Source organism: Adiantum capillus-veneris, chromosome 20, assembly GCF_014529385.1.
Source record: "Adiantum capillus-veneris isolate H3 chromosome 20, ASM1452938v2, whole genome shotgun sequence".
In the NCBI taxonomy this organism is placed as follows: Eukaryota; Viridiplantae; Streptophyta; class Polypodiopsida; order Polypodiales; family Pteridaceae; genus Adiantum; species Adiantum capillus-veneris.
In genome coordinates, this window is record NC_140950.1 from 75145556 (window position 1) to 75164289 (window position 18734).

Sequence of the window (18734 nt, forward strand, 5' to 3'; positions counted from 1 at the left end):
TCCGACTCAGAAATCATGGAAGCATACCCTACCCAAAACACTGAGAGAGAAGGCCATGCACCTCCCGAAGCTCCACAGCCTAGTACTAGTATGTTTAGCCGTTTCATGGAAACATTAGGTAGAGCTACTCGCTCGGAACCTGATGCAAATGAAGCACACGAAGGGGGTGGGGAAGTGGACTCTCCTTTCACATCGCATGTGGACCCCACACCCCCAAAGAGTGTCCATGTGGATATCCTGCCAACTTCTTACCAAGAAGGCCCTTTTGAGCTGCCTCCTTCAGAAGTTCCCTCTAGAGTACCGTTGGTGACAAGTAAAACCACGGGGAGCAACATTGCTTCTACCTCACAAGAAACCGTTAATACGTCGACTCTAGAAGGATTGTTCATTAATGATCATTGGACATACGACCTCCACACTGAGGTGTTGACGGATCTACACTCTGGCCACGCCTACCATGTAGGATGGATAGAGATTGTACAATCCACCTCTAGTGCCACGAGCATCGAAGATCAACAGAAAATGATCTGTAATGTTATCCATGGCATTATTCAATCAGAAAGGCAAAACCGAGGGGTAAATATACTCTCAACTAGCCCCATGAGATTTCTGGATACGAGCAAGGCTCAACAGCCTACTCTATCACAAATGGAGATTCCTCTAATGAGCCCCATGGACCCATCTTACGTCATTTCACCTGGGGTCTCTATGCAATCTGAGCCTCCGAGCGACAACTTTAGCTTCCCTAACTTGGCTCAACCCTCTATTAAGGAAAACACAGTGCTCACTCCAGGGATAAGCCTGACAGAGAATGTACCGATGACATCTACGGTTAGCGCAGTGCCACTACCTAGTGTCGTAGTACCTAATATGGGGCCTCGACCGTATGTGCCTCTAGCCCCTTATGCACACATGGCCCCCACACCTCCAATTGTACCACTTGTTTATGCTCCTCGAGTGCCGCTCCCTAGCCCTTATCCGAGTGGACCTATGCCCGGTTATGTTCCATATCCTGCATCATCCACACATATGCCAAGACCGGTACCCGTCCCTCTCCCACATATGATTCCAAGAGTACCTCCACTGGCCCTGCCTCCTCACATAGGTGACTTGGCAGCGTTTGCTCAAACCATAGGTCGATCTATCGCGGAAAATATGCGTCATGCATCTGATAGAGAGCCTAGAAGTAAGGCAGTACAAATTGCCAAACTCACGCAAAAATTCAATGGGGACGAAGATGCTAGAAAACACATTGAAGTGTTTGAACAAGTATGTGATTCCTTAGGGGAACGCAACGAACTACATAAGTGCAATGCCTTAAGCTTGACATTAAGTGGGAAGGCTGGAGATTGGTATAGAACCCTAAGGGTGGACGAGAAAACAATCTACCCTACCCTTCGAAGGTTGTTTCTAAAGGAGTACATACGAGAAGGTGTGCTTTGGGGTGTAGCATCTCAGCTACAGAAGGCCGAACGGAAGGAAGGAGAGTCAGTAAGGGACTTCATTAGTCGTCTAAAGCACTTAAACTCTCGCTGCCCTGTAAATGAGCGCTTCAACAATAACCAACTGCTTGATCGATTCATTCGAGGGTTGAGGAATGAAGGAATCTATAATGGACTAGAAATTAGAGGTATCACAACCTGGGAAGATGTCACTGCCAATGCAATCCAATTAGAGGACAACTTGATGATAGCAGGCATGAGGGTGTCTACTGACACGAGATCCACTAGCTCACAAGCCATTGAGTATGAACCCATGACTGCAAAGCCCATTTCCAATGAGCCAAAGGTATTTGAGACATTCTTGACAGACCTCACCAAGGCAATCCAAGAGTCTCTTAAGGATAATCGACCCCCTCAAAATAGTCACATGTATCCAAGAAGGGAGCAACAATGTGTTCCATTTGCTTAGTTCCACATAGCACTAGTGAGTGCCCTACGTTTAGAGTAAAATTTAATGGAACTTGCAACGCATGTGGTAGGTATGGTCACCAAGCTAAGGATTGTTTAATGATCAAACGTATGATGGCAAATAGACCACCTGTAGCCTGAACGGATGCACCTCGAGCTCCTGTATTGATGCCTGCTCCACCTGTTGAGCAACTACCGCAACACATGGTCCCTAGATCTCAAAATGTTGTACAAGCTACACCGCTACCACCTCCTGTGCTAGGACCGCAGCCCTCGCATCCAAGAGTCGCCCCTATGAACCAAGTGGGTTGCGAGCCATCAAATGCTTATGCAGATGGCTGTGAGGAGGAAATAGACACTAGTATTGCCTACGGACTTGATACATTGGAAGAGTGTCCTATATACTACATGGAAGATTGTTGGGGGCAAGTCAAGCCGGTTTATCAAGCTGCTGCTCTCGCATCCAGAGGTCAAAATATCAACACCCAGGCTAGGAGGCCACCTCTTCAATGCTACGAGTGTGGTGGACCACATCGGGCAGCGGAGTGCCCTATTAGGCTGCAAAAGAATGCTGCACAGATGCAAATGATTCAAGGGAGCACGTCTGCAATGCCAATACTCACATGTAATCGTTGTGGCATAGATCACTTGATTGCCCAATGCCCCTATAACCCAAATGCGCCTAAAATCACACCCCTAAATTTGGTCGAAATTGCTAGTGTGACATCGCCAATACCACCCGTCGCACCCGCTTATGCGATTACACGGTCCATGCTTCAAGGGCCAGGCCATATCCTCGAAGAGAGAGATACCGCGTCAGTTATCCAAGCAAAGAAAAAGAAGACGCGAAGGAAGAGGTCGCAGAATACGGGAAATTCAAAGCCAAGTTCCAAAACAAACATAGGAACAGGAGATGACCCCGTGTATATGAATGACCTCGAGGATGATTCAGATTCAATCGAGACAATGGAGACTAGAACCAATACCACAAAGGGAAAGACCGACAAAGAAAACCGTAACATGGAACCAAATGAAAACCGAATAAGAGAAAACCATAAAGAGCCTCTGAAAACACCACAAGTGTTTCCAAATCCAATCCAAGACCCCCAAGATAAACCGCAGGGGCAAAAAGGGAAGAATCGTAAAAAGAAGATTGGGACGTACCCAAATCCAGTAGACGAGATTGAGCAGGTGAAACATCTAAGAGGTTTAGTGGAGGAGACTCAAAGGAAACTAGAACCAGAACCCATGCATGTCAAAATTCATGACACAGGTTTCCCACGCAAGTTCATCCACCCCACATGAACCATAGACCGTTAGCCATATCTAGTATCATCCAAGAAGGGAGTGAGGACGGGACATCAGAAAGTGAGCATACACCTTTCTTGTTGGAAAGGATGTTTAACGAAGGAATACCTGATCCCATTGAGGAATATGAGATTCCATCCTCACCAGTTCCTAGTCAAGGACCTACACCCTGCAAAATGCCAATGAATGTTGCCAAACTAGTGGACTTCATGTCTTCTGAGGTCCGAACCACGATCATAGCAAAGCTGTATGGAGATCCTGAGTTATTCCTTGCACTTCGAGCATTCCTTAACGGAGAGCTACGAATGGGATTACCGCAGTTTGCGCAACCAAATAGGCCTGACTCGATTATGATTGATGAGGAAAATCATGTGCAATCACTTGACTTAGATGGACACGAGTCTGTGATCGAGGTACCCATTAACGAATTAGGGCAGTATTTTGAAGGCGACGAGTCTAATGCGACCCTACCCATCACTACCAAGGGATTAACTATAAAGGGAATTCTTGATGGTGGTGCGGGAGTTAGCATCGTTACAAAAGATTGTTGGGAATCCATGGGAAAACCCCGCCTCAGTGTTACTAACATTGTGGTAAAGATGGCAAATGGTACCATAGCCAAACCTATGGGGATGCTCAAGGATCTTAAGATCAAAGTTCTAGGACACAAGGTACGACATACGTTCATTGTAATGGATTTCTCTAAACACCTTATGTCATATGAAATGATTTTAGGACGACCATTCATGAGGGAAGCACAAATGGTTCATGATTGGTCTAAAAATCATGTCTATTTGCAATTCCAAGACTCTGTCCTTAGAGTGGATTTGGTGACTAGTAAGGTACACCCCTTAGGGAGTAAAACCATTATTGATCATCGCTTTGACACCACAGTTCACTCGGCCCCACTACAATATTGTTACACTTGTAATAAGGATACAGACATTGGCCAAGATTCTCCTTACATGGATGTGTTACCGGGTATGACGGAATCAGACAACGTAGACTGGGTACACCTAGCTGCAACCATAGATACCTGGGGAAATAGAGGGACCACTTGGGTCACACCAGAGGGGGAAGAGGTACCACAAATTGCACCTCTGAACATGATAAGTGCCATACATGCATCTTCTAAGGGCAAGGCAATTGTGGACCAATCTGACAGTGACACCGATAGCTCAATAGAAGACTTTGAGCAACACGACTTGGACACTGACTCCCAGAGTGAAACGGATTCTGAATCTCATGAATTAGAGAGTGGAGCAAGTTCAGAGTCAAAACATTCGGAAGGACCGAGCACATCAACCGATGATAGCTCCCCCGAGAGTGAAGAGGACACCAAAGAGGACTCCTTAGGTGAGCCAGATCTAAATGCAAATCAAAAGCAGGTCTCAAATAAGAAAAAGAAAAACCTTAAGAGGCGTCGATATCGAGCCAATGTACGTGCTAGGATAAAAAAGAAGAGATCCTCAGCAGAATGGCTCAGTTATATAGGAGCATGTGATGCTCATCGAAAATTGGTAGACAATTGGGGTGAATATCTCCAAAATGTTATGTGGTGTAGACCACGACCCCATGAAATAGCCCAATTAGAGATCATAGACAAGCCAAAGTTGAGCCGCACTGCAAGGAGGCGTCAAAACCAAGAGTTAGCTCGACAACACAAGAAAGCAGAAATGGAAGCACAAACCAAAGCACAACCAGAATCCACAGACTTGCATCCTGCACCAGAACATTTCAAATCTTACACCACAGGGGAAGCAAAGGTTGTGTACACAAAAGCCCAAAGAATACCTATCAATGGGAATAATGGAATCTATGATGGTCCGGCAATAGTTAAAGAAATAGAATTAGCTGACCCCGATGAAGAATCAAAACCTGTTTTTATTGCCCAAGACCTCACAGAAGTTGAAGAGGCGGTCCTCAAAGAGCTTCTCAAGGAATTCAAGGACGTATTCGCTTGGACGTACCATGATATGAAAGGTGTTCCACCTTCTATGGTCCAACATACAATCCCTATGATTAGCACTGCGAAGCCCGCACAACAAAGACCCTACCCGATGAATCCTAAGTATGCAAAGATCATTCAAGAAGAACTAGAAAAGCTTATCAAATGTGGGTTTATATATCCTATTGAACACTCTGAATGGGTGTCTCTAATAGTTATCGTGCCAAAAAAGAATGGGAAACTCAGGGTGTGCGTGGACCTCAAAAAAGTTAATGCAGCTACTAGAAGAGACCATTACCCCCTACCATATTCCGAACATGTACTCGAAAGAGTTGCAGGCAAGGAAGCTTATAGCTTTCTAGATGGGTACTCAAGCTACAACCAAATCACGATAGCGCTAGAGGACCAAGCTAAAACTGCCTTCATCACAGAATTTGGCGTGTTTGCATTTCGTGTGATGGCTTTTGGCTTAACAAATGCCCTTGCTACATTCCAACGATTAATAAACACTGCTTTTAAAGAATATTTGAGATAGTTTTGTGAAGCTTTCTTAGATGACCTTTGTGTTTACTCTTCTTGGAAAGAACATCTATCATGTTTGCGGAAGGTGTTTGAAAAGTGTAGGTTATATCGTATCTCATTGAACCCGTTCAAATGCCAATTTTGGGTCAAGCATGGAGTTATTTTAGGGCATATAGTATCCAAGAATGGTATCTCAACCGATGAGAGCAAAATTAAAGTGATTCTAGAGTTACCACCACCAACCAATTACAAGGGAGTTCAAAGGTTCATGGGACACGTGGGTTATTATCGACGGTTTATTTTATTTTTCGCTGAGATAGCACGTCCTTTGTACAAGCTTCTCATTGAATTTAAATGGACTGAAGAGTGTGACCAGGCCTATGAACAATTGAAGAAAACACTAGCAAGTGCTCCGATTTTAAGGACACCTAACTGGGATGTCATTTTCCATGTGCATATTGATGCATCAAACTTTGCTATTGGGTGTGTTCTCACTCAACCAGGAGAACATAAATTGGACTATCCCATTAGCTTTGCAAGCCGTCAATTGAACGATGCTGAAAGGAACTACACCACTACAGAGCGAGAAGGTTTGGCAATGGTTTATGCAGTAAAGAAATTTCGCTACTACCTTCTGGCAAACAAGTTTGTATTTTATGTGGACCATCAAGCGTTGTTGTATCTGGTAAACAAGCCATGCTCCACAGGAAGAATCACACGATGGTTGTTAATTCTTCTGGAGTTTGATTTCACTATTGTAGTGAGACCCGGTAAAAGGCACGTCATGGCTGATCATTTGTCTCGCATACCCAATGGTGAAGCCCCTACAGGAGTTGATGATGAATTACCCGATACTTCCCTATTCATGGTTGAGACTATGCCTGAATGGAGTGAGAACATTGTTAACTTTTTAGTTAATGGTTTTCCACCCAAGGAACTTCGTAAGGATATCGCTCGAAGGCTAGTAAAAGAATGTGAACCCTATTGTTTGATTGCCGGAACTCTGTATAGATTAGGCAAGGATGATATTCTTAGGCGTTGTGCCCGTGAGGATGAATATTTGTATATCTTGCAAGAAGCGCATATGGGCATAGCAGGAGGACATTTTTCAGGAGACCTGACTGCTAGAAAGGTGCTGCAATCAGGCTATTGGTGGCCAACTTTATTTAAGGATGCATCACTTTTTACAAAAGGGTGTGATGAGTGCCAACGTTACAAGACCACACAGCGCAAAGACAGAATGCCCTTACATCCTATTAAACTAACCCAACCATTTGAAAAATGGGGCTTAGACTTTGTAGGTCCAATTAGTCCCGCAGCTCGCAACACTCAATCTCGATATATTCTAGTTGCTACGGACTATGTAGCTAAGTGGGCTGAAGCTAAGGCTTCACAAAAAGCTGATGCGAGGACAACAGCTAAGTTTCTTTTTGAGAACATTATCACAAGATTTGGTTGCCCTTTTGAAATTGTTAGTGATAATGGTACCCATTTTATAAATGAGGTAATAAGAGAGCTTACCACGACCTTTATGATATCCCACCATAAGTCTACACCTTATTACCCGCAAGCTAATGGACAAGCCGAGAGCACCAACAAGACTCTAATCTCTATTTTAACCAAGACGGTAGAAGCTCATCGCACTGATTGGGATTTGAAGTTGACATCTTCTCTATGGGCTTATCGTACTGCTTATAAAGTGGCTATTAATTATACGCCATTCAAAATGGTATACGGCCAAGAAGCGGTTATGCCTTGGGAGTTTGTCATTCCTAGTCTTAGGGTAGCTTCGCAAGAAGGATGGAATGGTAACCCCTTAACCGAGCGTTTGTATATCTTAGAAAAACTAGACGAAGAGAGACAGTTGGCTGTGCAAAATGCTCTTGTGGAAAAGGATAGGAGAAAGAAGTGGTTTGATCGCCATGTGAAGGACAAGGACATCAAAGTTGGTGATAAAGTCCTTATGTATGGAGTACGTAAAGAGAAGAAAAAGTTGAAATATGCTGGTAAAGGACCATATAGAGTATGTGAAATTGCCCCACAAGGTACCCTTCGTGTGGAAACTCTTGATGGAGTTGAAACCATTGGATTCCTCAATGGGAGTAAATTCAAAAGATATTATGATCCTTTAAGCCAAGAAGAACTACGGGCCATTCATCAAAAGAAGGCCGCCAAAGCACAAACCGAGTTAAACAAGATACAAGCTCAAGCTGAGGCTAAGGAGCGACAACAACCTATAAGACAAAAACGAGAGGCTAACCTTGGAGTCACAAATGCATTCCACGTGGAAATCGAAGAGGATGGGTTGGACTCTAACACACCTCTACGATACCCCATTGAGTTAAATAGTGCCTATGGAAAAGTGCTATATAACACTTTATTGGACACGGGTGCTAAATATAATCTGCTATCCTATGGGGTGTGGTGTCAGTTAGGGAAGCCACCTCTATCTGAGAGTATTATCCAAGTCAAGGGTGTCAACAAGAAAAAAACTACGGTTTTTGGAATCTGACACACTTCTGTCAGTTATGACAATGGGATTGTAGCTCAAGACTTTTTGGTCATGCCTACTGGAACTATGGAGGGTAATATAAACCTAGGCCGCACGTGGATGATAGCCACCAAATGCACTATTGATTGGGGGACTGGGGGTGTTACAACGCAAAAACCAACTCTTAGCCCTACCACTCAAGCCATAGTCCCTGAGATATTGCCTAAGGAAATAAAACCCAAAACATTGCATGTCCAGGAGGTTGAACCATACGTCCCCATAGCCCAACTCTCTAGAGCTTCAATTGATGTAGTTGAAAGAAAGCTTGAGACACACAAGAACCATCCTAATATAACACAAAAAACATACAAGTGGGTCCCTAAAGCCTCTGTAGTGAGCATGGTTGATGCAAAAAAACGGAAACCTAGTAAGAACCGTCCCACTCACTCCAAGAAATGTAAAGAAACGTTGCGTTGGATTCCTAAACGACTATTGGAAGCCCAAGGATACTATGAAGGAAATGATCAAATCTGGGTGCCCAAACGTAAAGTGTACTCTTACCTGTCACCTGGCCCATGTAAACCCAATCCTGTGGCTCCAAAACAAATTGAAAATCGCGGAAAGGAAAAAATCATGGAATGTTACACACCTGATCTAGAGCTAGTTTGGGTACCAAAGAAAGAACGAATTGTTCCACCTAGCTCAGGAACAGGGAAATCAAATGAAGCTTCTTGCTCTTCATGTAGTTCCTATACGCAAATAGAATCTTCGACACAACCTCCACCTACCACTGTACATATCCATACAAGCACGAAAGAGTTTGCACCTCCCGGGGTAAGTTCACCACCTACAACAACGTTGCAAATAAAATCATGGGAGAGTACCTTACCACCCTTGCAACTAGATGAAACGCATAGGGCGGTCGAAAACTATTGGTTAAAACCTTCACCCATAACAACTTGGAACAATTGGTTTCAAAAGGTGACGACCTCATTCCAAAAGGTATGATCTACCCAAGGAAGGGGGGAGTGTTTGCTAACATCAATCATTCACTCGCTCCCCTCTCAAACTTCCTCCCTGACCTCTCAATTCCAATCTTAGGGAATGTATATATATAGCCTTATACTCACAAAAAACAAAAATAGTAAAGAGCAAGAGCGACTAGCAACGAGAGAGCACCCTATCAGATCTTACATATAAGTCCAAATTCACCGTGTCAATTCAAGAAACACACAAAAACAACTCTTATGTTTTAAAGGCCTAACCAAATCTATCTGTCTTGTCAGAAATGGCTACTTCACCAGAGGCATGCACTTCTATTTTTTATGAAAGGTACCCTTTGTCTTTTCCTCAAGTGTTCTACGTATGCTACCCTATACTTTCTTGCGAATGGGATTTGATAGAGAGCCTTGCATGTGAGAGAAATTTTGAGGAGTTAGAATGGCTGATACGTCTATGGCTAACTAGTGATCCCTACCCAGTAGCGAATGTGTCTCCAATGGCACATGCTTATTCTTTTGCACAAGATGAGTATCCACGCATCGCGAGGTTCTTGATTAGCATGCTTGCACAAGAGGATGATGAAGAGGAACTAATAGAGACCAAGGAAGACTATGGCCTCACGGACAACGATTTTATTTATCTAGATGATGAGGATAGAGGCCTAGCCTTAGGGTGGCCACCCAGTTTATATAATATCCTCTTTCCTTGATTCTAAAAGGGGTGACAGATAGGTAGGTTAGGGGTCTAGATTGTGTTTTGAGTTTGTTTTTTAGGAGTTTTAATTTTTCACACTGACATGCCTCCTAGAGGTATAGTGCCTGTTTTTGGATGTGTTAGGTAGGACTTATATGGATCTCCATCCACATGGCTGAGGACATCTGCTTCAACGAAATGAGCCACTCCATACCTCCAGGTGTACTACTTTCCATGAGTCATGTTGGTGGATATGTGTAATTGCTAATAATGATTTTTCATTCTTTGTTTGAGTGCAATAGTTATGATTGTTATCTGCCATTATAGATGTATAAATTTGTCTTTGCTTAAGTTGATTGAACTCCAGTTTAATCTTATGGATGAGCCTGGAGATTAGGAGACCGTGACTTTAGGTTAACTCATTTACTTGACCACTAGGCCTAGCTAATAAAATTATCCGAGTATTTGAAACCTTAGGAATGTTTTAGGCAGAGAAAGGCTTGCTCACTCAAACAACAAAAAAACACTAGTGCGAATACCAAGGAAATGGAAGCAAAAAAAAAAAAAAACATAAGTGCCACAAATGACAAATCTTACGCTGAAAGAGAAATCCTGGCTTGAATTGGTACTTCACTCACATGTATTGTCTATGGTACTAGAGCCCTAGAGGTTCCCAGTGTGGGCGCTTTTCCTTGAGAAGCAAAAAACCCCGGACATACAAAATAAGCACACACGTCACATGATTGTGACCCAAAGTAAAAAAGTATTAAAAAAATTAAAATAAAAAATTAAAAGACTTCCATTGAGCTTACAGTTAACATTTCAAGCTTTTGTTTGCAGTTGTGAGAGCGAGTTGGCTAATCAAAGCTGAAAAGCATAATTAGGGAATCTTGCATTTAGATAATCTTCTTAGCTTAGCTAGTACTAGAGTAGTTGTTTTAACCTTAGTCATAGCTAACTAATTGATAGACTCACCCATAAGCTCAAAACTCTTGATTAATTAATTTACTCAAAGTGCAATTTATTTGTCCTTAATGGCAGTCTAACATTTCATAAATCTTGCATTTACTCATTTCCACATGTACTTTACATTCCCCTCATGATTTATGGCAATATAATTCCGCTTGCTAAAACAGTGACTTTGCCTTGCAGATTCAAATCTAGATGCTCTACAACATGGACATACCAAGCTTCAACTCAATAGCTTCTGAGGACGGAATCTACATCAGGAAGGGGGGAAATGTTAACCCTCGTGGCTCACGGGCACCCTATCGCCTACGACGGACACTGTAACCGTATTATTTATTTAAGTAGAGTCAGGCACTGGGCTTGTCGGTCCAATAGGGAAAGGTAGAGTGATCGCCGATGAGAGGCACACTCTAACACGAACATGCTAGGGTTAGTTGGCTAAGCATGGGTGCCCAAGTGTGAATGGGGTGAGCTCACATAAAAGCCAATTAAACCTAAAATTGAGTCATTCTCTCATTGTGCAATAGAAGCTTCTCTTGCTCCATCTTCACCTTCTCCTTCACCATCTCCTTGTGTGTGTGCGTGAGAGAGAGAGAGAGAGAGAGAGAGTGTGTGTGAGAGTGTGTGTGCGATCGAGCGTTGCGGCGGCACGACGGCGGCGAGGCGGTTGAGCGCGGCGTAGCGGCGTCTCCCTCTTCTTCGCGGCGAGGAATCCTCTACGGCAGGAGCATAAGGCGGTGAGTGACACACCATTGCCCTCTTTGAGCTTACTAGTTAAACTAGTTGTGTGCTTGGAGCCGTCTGCGGCTCGTACACGGTGTATCGGCAAGTCCCTTGCTTCGACAGTGCGGCAAGGAGCGCACAAATGTCTACCGTTGCTTTGTCCTTTTTAGTAGGATGTTGTGGACAATCTTGAAACAAATGTTTCATCCCACATTCATTACAATATCCTTGAGGGTATGGCACCTTCTCTTCAGCTTCAGAATCACTTGGAGAGGGTATGATCTCTACAATGTCTACCGTTGCTTTGTCCTTTTTAGTAGGATGTTGTGGACAATCTTGAAACAAATGTTTCATCTTACATTCATTACAATATCCTTGAGGAGCTTGGTTTATGTTTTTCTCTACATTGTTCATCAGACTAGGAACATTATTACCCCTATGTTTGCAGGATTCAATGGACAATCACTGACCAAGTGATCTCCTTTGTGACATTGGTAACAAGGTCCTAATACTCTTCGTGTTTTTTGTTGTTGCACGTATGGTCTTGGCGGTGGATTTGCATTTTGTCTCACATCCCCTTGATTAGCAATAAACATAAGTGTTCCTTGACTTAAGGTAAACCCTTTGTTTGATTCAATGGACAATCACTGACCAAGTGATCTCCTTTGTGACATTGGTAACAAGGTCCTAATACTCTTCGTGTTTTTTGTTGTTGCACGTATGGTCTTGGCGGTGGATTTGCATTTTGTCTCACATCCCCTTGATTAGCAATAAACATAAGTGTTCCTTGACTTAAGGTAAACCCTTTGTTTGATTGCACATTTCCCGTTTTCATTTGAGGATTCAAACTTTTCATTGAAGTTCTCTCATGATCATATGGTTAACTGATCATTTGATTGAGATCATAATCATAGTTCTGTTACCATATACATGTGGTAGTGATGTGTGTGAATACACTAGGACCGCTGGGGCATTTTTTCCCTGTTTAGGAGGTTTTTTTCCCCGTGCATTGTATATACGCCCATCACTCTAGGGCTATCTATCTTTCCACTGCACACTAAGTAACACACTCTCTATTGTGTGCCTTGAGCTTCCTTCGTCTTCTCCAAGCTGTGTGCATTTCTCTGCAACCCTAATTCCAACAATTGGTATCAGAGCAGGTTGCGTCCTCCCGAGCTTAGTCGCCAAGCTGCTTCAGTACACGCCTGCTCACTTTCTCCGATTTCAGTGAGCTTTGGCGAGCGTTCACAGGTCGACAAATACTTCGGGAAAGCTTAAAGAGCTAGGTCTGCTCAAATTTTCGATTTGGGCTCATTTCGGCCTCTTTCCACTACAAGCAGTACTGCACAGGCTATTTCATCATTTTGCGCTAAATTTCTGTCAGTGCGTTTTCTGCATAACAGATGCCTTATAGTCTTCTATGGTTTGTGCTATATAGCACGTGTTGTTCCCGCTCCGTTTCTCCTATTTTCGGGCAGTTTTCACATCAGGTGCAACATTTACCATGGCTGACAACAACAACACAGATGTGTTCAAGATGTTTGTTGCTGAGGACAGGTTGGATGGGGACAATTACCCTATGTGGGCTTATATGATGCAATATGTTCTTGTGTCAAAGGGCGTCTGGAACATTGTGTAGGGCATTGATGTACGTCCTGGTTCTGAGGATGTAGGCGATGTTGAGGATGTTGCATGTCTTGCTGCAAGGATTGCAACTGTTAGAGTTGTTTTGCCTACGCGACAGAACAAGCTCGTTGGGATGTTAAGGATGCACAGGCTCATGCATTGATTGCGCTGTCTGTAAAGCGCACCATTGTTCCTCACATCCATTCAGCAAAATCTGTAGAACAGGCTTGGGATATTTTAGTAGGTCTTTATGCAAGCCGCAATAAGGCTAAAATTGCTTTGCTGCGTAAAGAGTTGGAGTCGAAGATTATGCATGAGGAAGATGATATGGACACTTTCCTTGCTAGTGTCAAGATATCAATAAGCAACTCATTTCTGCAGGTGAAGTCATTTCAGATAGTTCCTTAGTGCAGACTGTTCTTGATGCCTTACCAGATTCTTACCAGACTTTTGCTAGTACTTGGAGACTTATGACCCAAGAAAATCCAGAAGTTGTCAAGTTTGATGCATTATGCACATTGCTATTGCAAGAGTCACTTTCCAAAAAAAACAGGACTAGGTAGCGTGCAGTTGAACACGCTTTTATTGCTTCTCAAAGAAAGGGTGGTAACAACAATGCAGCCACTTCTTATGGTTCTGCTACAAGTGGCAAAAATTTTGTTCCTAATGCTTCTGCTGGCAGCAATTCGTCTGGAAATTCTGGTGCTAAGGGCAAAAAGAAGATGCGTTGCCATTATTGTAAAGCTAATGATCACTTGATCAAGCAGTATCCTAAGTTGAAGGCAAAAGATGCTAAGAAGAAAGAGGGTGGTTCCACTGCAAATGCTGGTTTCACTACAAATGCAACCATTGTTGAGTCTTCTGCGAAAGGAGATTGTGATGCTGATGTTGATGCAGAATGGGCTTTTAGTGCAGAGTGCACTTACAATCCTGTTGTCCATGATGCATGCTTGTCAGTTGCTGCAGATTCACATGTGTGGTATTTCGACAGTGGTGCTACAAAGCACAGTACCTCACATCGTGAATTGTTTACCTCTCTCGCGTCTGTCCCTCATGGGAATTCTATCACTTGTGCCAACAATGCCTCTTATCCGGTTCAGGGAATTGGAAAGATTGTGCTTACTGTTGCAAATGGCAGTTCTTTCACACTTGTTGATGCACTTTTTGTACATGGGATCAAGAAGAATCTCTTGTCTGTATCCGCACTTGTTAGACTTGGACTTGTAGTCAAATTTGTGGATGACAGATGTACAGTTTCATGATCTCAGTTTTGGTGATGAAATTGTTGCATCAGGCCTTTTGTGCCATGGGCTGTATAAGCTCACTTTGTATGACAAGTGTGGAAAAAATTTTGCAAATGCTGTTGCAAATTCAAGGGCTATTTCAGATGCAAAACTTTGGCATGCACGTTTTGGTCATCTGAATTTTGCCAGTTTGCTGCGTTTGCAGAAATATGATATGGTTGCTTCTTTGCCACCTCTTAAAGCACCTGTCAAACATGTTTGTGAAGGCTGTATTTTGGGTAAGATGCAGCGTTCTAAGTTTCCAAAGGATGGTTCAGTTCGGGCCACATGCAGGTTGCAGCTTTTGCATAGTGATGTTTGTGGGCCCATGCAAACTCCGTCCTTAGGCAATTACCTGTACTTCGTGACTTTCATTGATGATTACTCCAGGCATGCATGGGTATTTCCGCTTAAAGCAAAGTCCGAAGTTTTTATGTGCTTCAAACAATTTTTGGCTATGGCTGAAAATGTCTCATAATGTAATATGGGCACCCTCCGTTCCGATCGAGGGGGGGAGTATTTGTCTCATGAATTTAATGCATTTATGGCTAGTCGTGGGATAAAACACCAATGTACAGTGCCTTATACACCTTAGCAAAATGGTGTTGCTGAGAGGAAAAATAGGTCACTGATGGAAATGGCACGATGTATCGTCAAAAGTCAAGCTTTGCTGCATTCTTTTTGGCTTGAGGCCATCATGTACTTAACAGGTGTCCTACGAAATCTTTGTAGTCTATTACTCCATATGAAACATGGCATGATAGAAAGCCTTCTATTGAGCACATGCGTGTTTTTGGCTGTTTGGCATATGCTTTGGTGCCACAAGTGCATCGCAAAAAATTGGATGATAAGGCTGTCAAATGTATTTTTTTTGGTTATAGTGCTGAAAGCAAAGGTTACAGGTTGTATCATCTGCAAACAAAACGTATTCTGGTTTCAGGGGATATAGTGTTTGTGGAAGATTTTGTTCAGCCCTTGCTGTCATGTACTAGAGACAGTACTGTAAGCTCACAGGACATTTATGACACTTTGTTGCCTCTTTTCAGTGGTGGAAATACAAATGTAAGTTCCAATGACGCAAATGTACAGCCTATGGGGGTTTTTGAAAATGTTACAGATCATCCTATTACTGATGCAGATGTACATGATGTACTTGATGAGGAAAGGGCTGAAAATGAGCAGGCTAGAGGTATGCCAAAATGGTTGGTGCACACTTTGCGTGACAGTAAATTGGATGCACCTTTGTCTAGTCATACTCGTTCAGGCTCTCGCCATGCATCTTATGCATCAGATTGTTATGCTTTGGCTTGTCTAGTTTACATGATGCTGAGGAGCCTCTGTCTTTTGATGAAGCACAGTATTTAGAAAATTGGATGGCTTCCATGCAATCAGAATATGATGCACTTATAGAAAACGACACATGGACTTTATGTGATTTGCCTCCTGGCAAAAAGGCCATTGGTACGAAGTGGGTTTACAAGTTGAAACGCAAGCCGGATGCTGAGATCGATCGCCATAAGGCTCGACATGTTGCAAAGGGTTATGCACAGCCAAAAGGCATAGATTATGAAGAGACTTTTGCTCCCACTTGTCGTATGACTACCGTGCATTTTCTATGTGCATTGGCATCTCATTTTGGTTGGGATGTACATCAATCAGACATTGTTACTGCTTTCTTGAATGGTGACATATTTGAGGAAGTTTATGTAACGCAGCCTCGCGGTTTTGTCATAAAAGGACAAGAGGACAAAGTGTGCAGGTGTAAGAAGGCTTTGTATGGGTTGAAGCAATCTCCTTGTACTTGGTATAAGAAAGATGACACTCATTTGGTTAAACGAGGCTTTCGTAAGAGTCCAACAGAAAGCACATTGTATGTAAAGCGTGAGGATGATGTATTTCTCATTGTGGTTCTTTATGTTGATGATTTGCTGATCACTGGACCAAATGAGAGACATATTGCTGAATTTAAGTCCGATTTGAATGCTACTTTCAAGATGAAAGATTTGGGATTGTTGCATCATTACTTGGGTATACAGTTTAAGCAGTGTGATGGTGGTATTGCCTCGTGTCAGAAAAGTTACATAGAGACATTGCTATGTAAGTTTGGACTTGAGGATTGCAAACCTATTGCCACTCCCATGGAAACAGGTTTGAAGTTGAGTCTACATGATGCTGGCGATCCTACTGATGTCACTCTTTACCAAATTGCAGTTGGCTGCCTCATTTATGTATGCAACACGAGGCAAGATATTCAGTTTGCAGTCTCACAGGTCAGCAGATTTATGCATAGCCCAAGGTCTAAGCATTGGCAGGCTGTCAAGAGGATTTTCCGCTACCTTAGTGGCACTTTACATCTTGGCTTGTTTTATCCCAAGGGGGGTTCATTGCCGCCAGACTTACATGCTTTTTCGGACTCAGATTGGGCTGGTTCTTTTGACATGCGAGCGTCCACAAGTGGTTTTTTTTTCATGCTTGGTAGTTCATGTATATCGTGGTTGAGCAAGAAGAAACCTACTGTGGCCACTTGGAGCTGTGAGGCTGAGTACAGGGCAGCCTTCACAGCTACGGTTGAGTGTGTATGGCTTAGATGCCTTATGGATGATTTGGGTGTTGGACAGAACACTGCCAACACTATCTACACTGACAGTTAGAGCGCATTGGCAGTTGCGAGGAACCCAGTTTTTCATGCTCGCACAAAGCACATTGAGGTGCATTACCACTATGTCAGGGAGAGGCTCTCAGCAGGAGAGATCAGCTTGGCTTATGTTCCAACACATGACAACCTTGCAAAACTTTTCACAAAGGCATTGTCTCGTGAGAAGCTTGAATATTTCCGCAAATCTTTGGGCTTACTCCCCTTTGTGGACTGATCATGTCCTTAGGACATGGCACTTCCCTTTACTCATGTGCCAGCTCTTGTTCACCGCATCACTCTAGGGGGGATTTGTTACCATATACATGTGGTAGTGATGTGTGTGAACACACTAGGACCGCCGGGGCATTTTTTCCCTCTTTAGGAGGTCTTTTCCCCCGTGCATTGTATATACTCCCATCACTCTAGGGCTATCTATCTTTCCGTTGCACACTAAGTAACACACTCTCTATTGTGTGCCTTGAGCTTCCTTCGTCTTCTCCAAGATGTGTGAATTTCTCTGCAACCCTAATTCCAACAAGTTCTTCTCTTCAAAATATGGAGACATAGGAACTAGAGCATTTTGTTCCTCATAGGTGTCAGGATACACATACCTAACTACAGCAACATCATCATTGGGCGAAGGTGGTTGTTGTCCTAACAAAGGTTTGACTCTTTTTGCTCCCGGTGCATGGTTCATTGGTCGTATTTCATATCTAGGTGGTGGTGGCATTTGTCGATTTGGTTGGTACAATGGAGCTACATGAGGATTGGGTTTATATTGAGGGTTAAATTGATACTTCCTTTCCTTAGCTTGCCCTTTGTTGTAATAACATTCCTCTGTAGTATGGTTGGTCCATTTCCCTTCAATGGTACACCATTGTTGCCTAGGATATTTATATGGCAATACTGGACATTGTTGAGTAGGATGATCCCCTCCACATGTCAAGCAATGCCTCATTGGGAGTACTCTCTAATTTTGTAATCTCAAGTTCTGATTGAATTTCCTTAGGAAAGTATCATAGCTAATTTCTCTACATTGATTGGCTGTTAAGCTGGTATTGTCTTCTCCGTATGTGAGTGACTGACACAAGTATTGGAATCGTTGGATATTGTGTCCATATACCTTGATATTTCTCCGTAGATTTTACAACTGTGACTAGATAGAGAGCTTCTCGTGTCACCTCATCTAAAGTCTCACACTTTTTCAAATGTTAATTTTAGATGTTCGTTTCTGATACCTTCAATGAGCAGAACTAGTTGTCTATCCTCTTGAGGTTTCTCACGCGGTGGACACCTCTCAATGTAAAATGCAAAGCAGTTTCTCATACTTTTTCCTTTTATCATTCTGTTTAAAGGACTGAATCTATGAGACACTGCTGTGCTTGATTCCTCGCATTGAAAACTCCTCAACAAAGTCTTGCAACAAGGCTTCTTACTGTTGTAATCATCCCTTTTCAATGGTTGAAACCAATTAAGAGTTGTACTCTCTAAAGTTAATCCAAACCCTTCGAATTGAATATGTGGGGCTTCTCATCTCTTAGTACTTGCTTGAATGAAGCAGAATAAGCATGAGAGTCTCCCTGCCCGTTTTACTTAGAAGACATGCATTTGGCAACTTGAGATG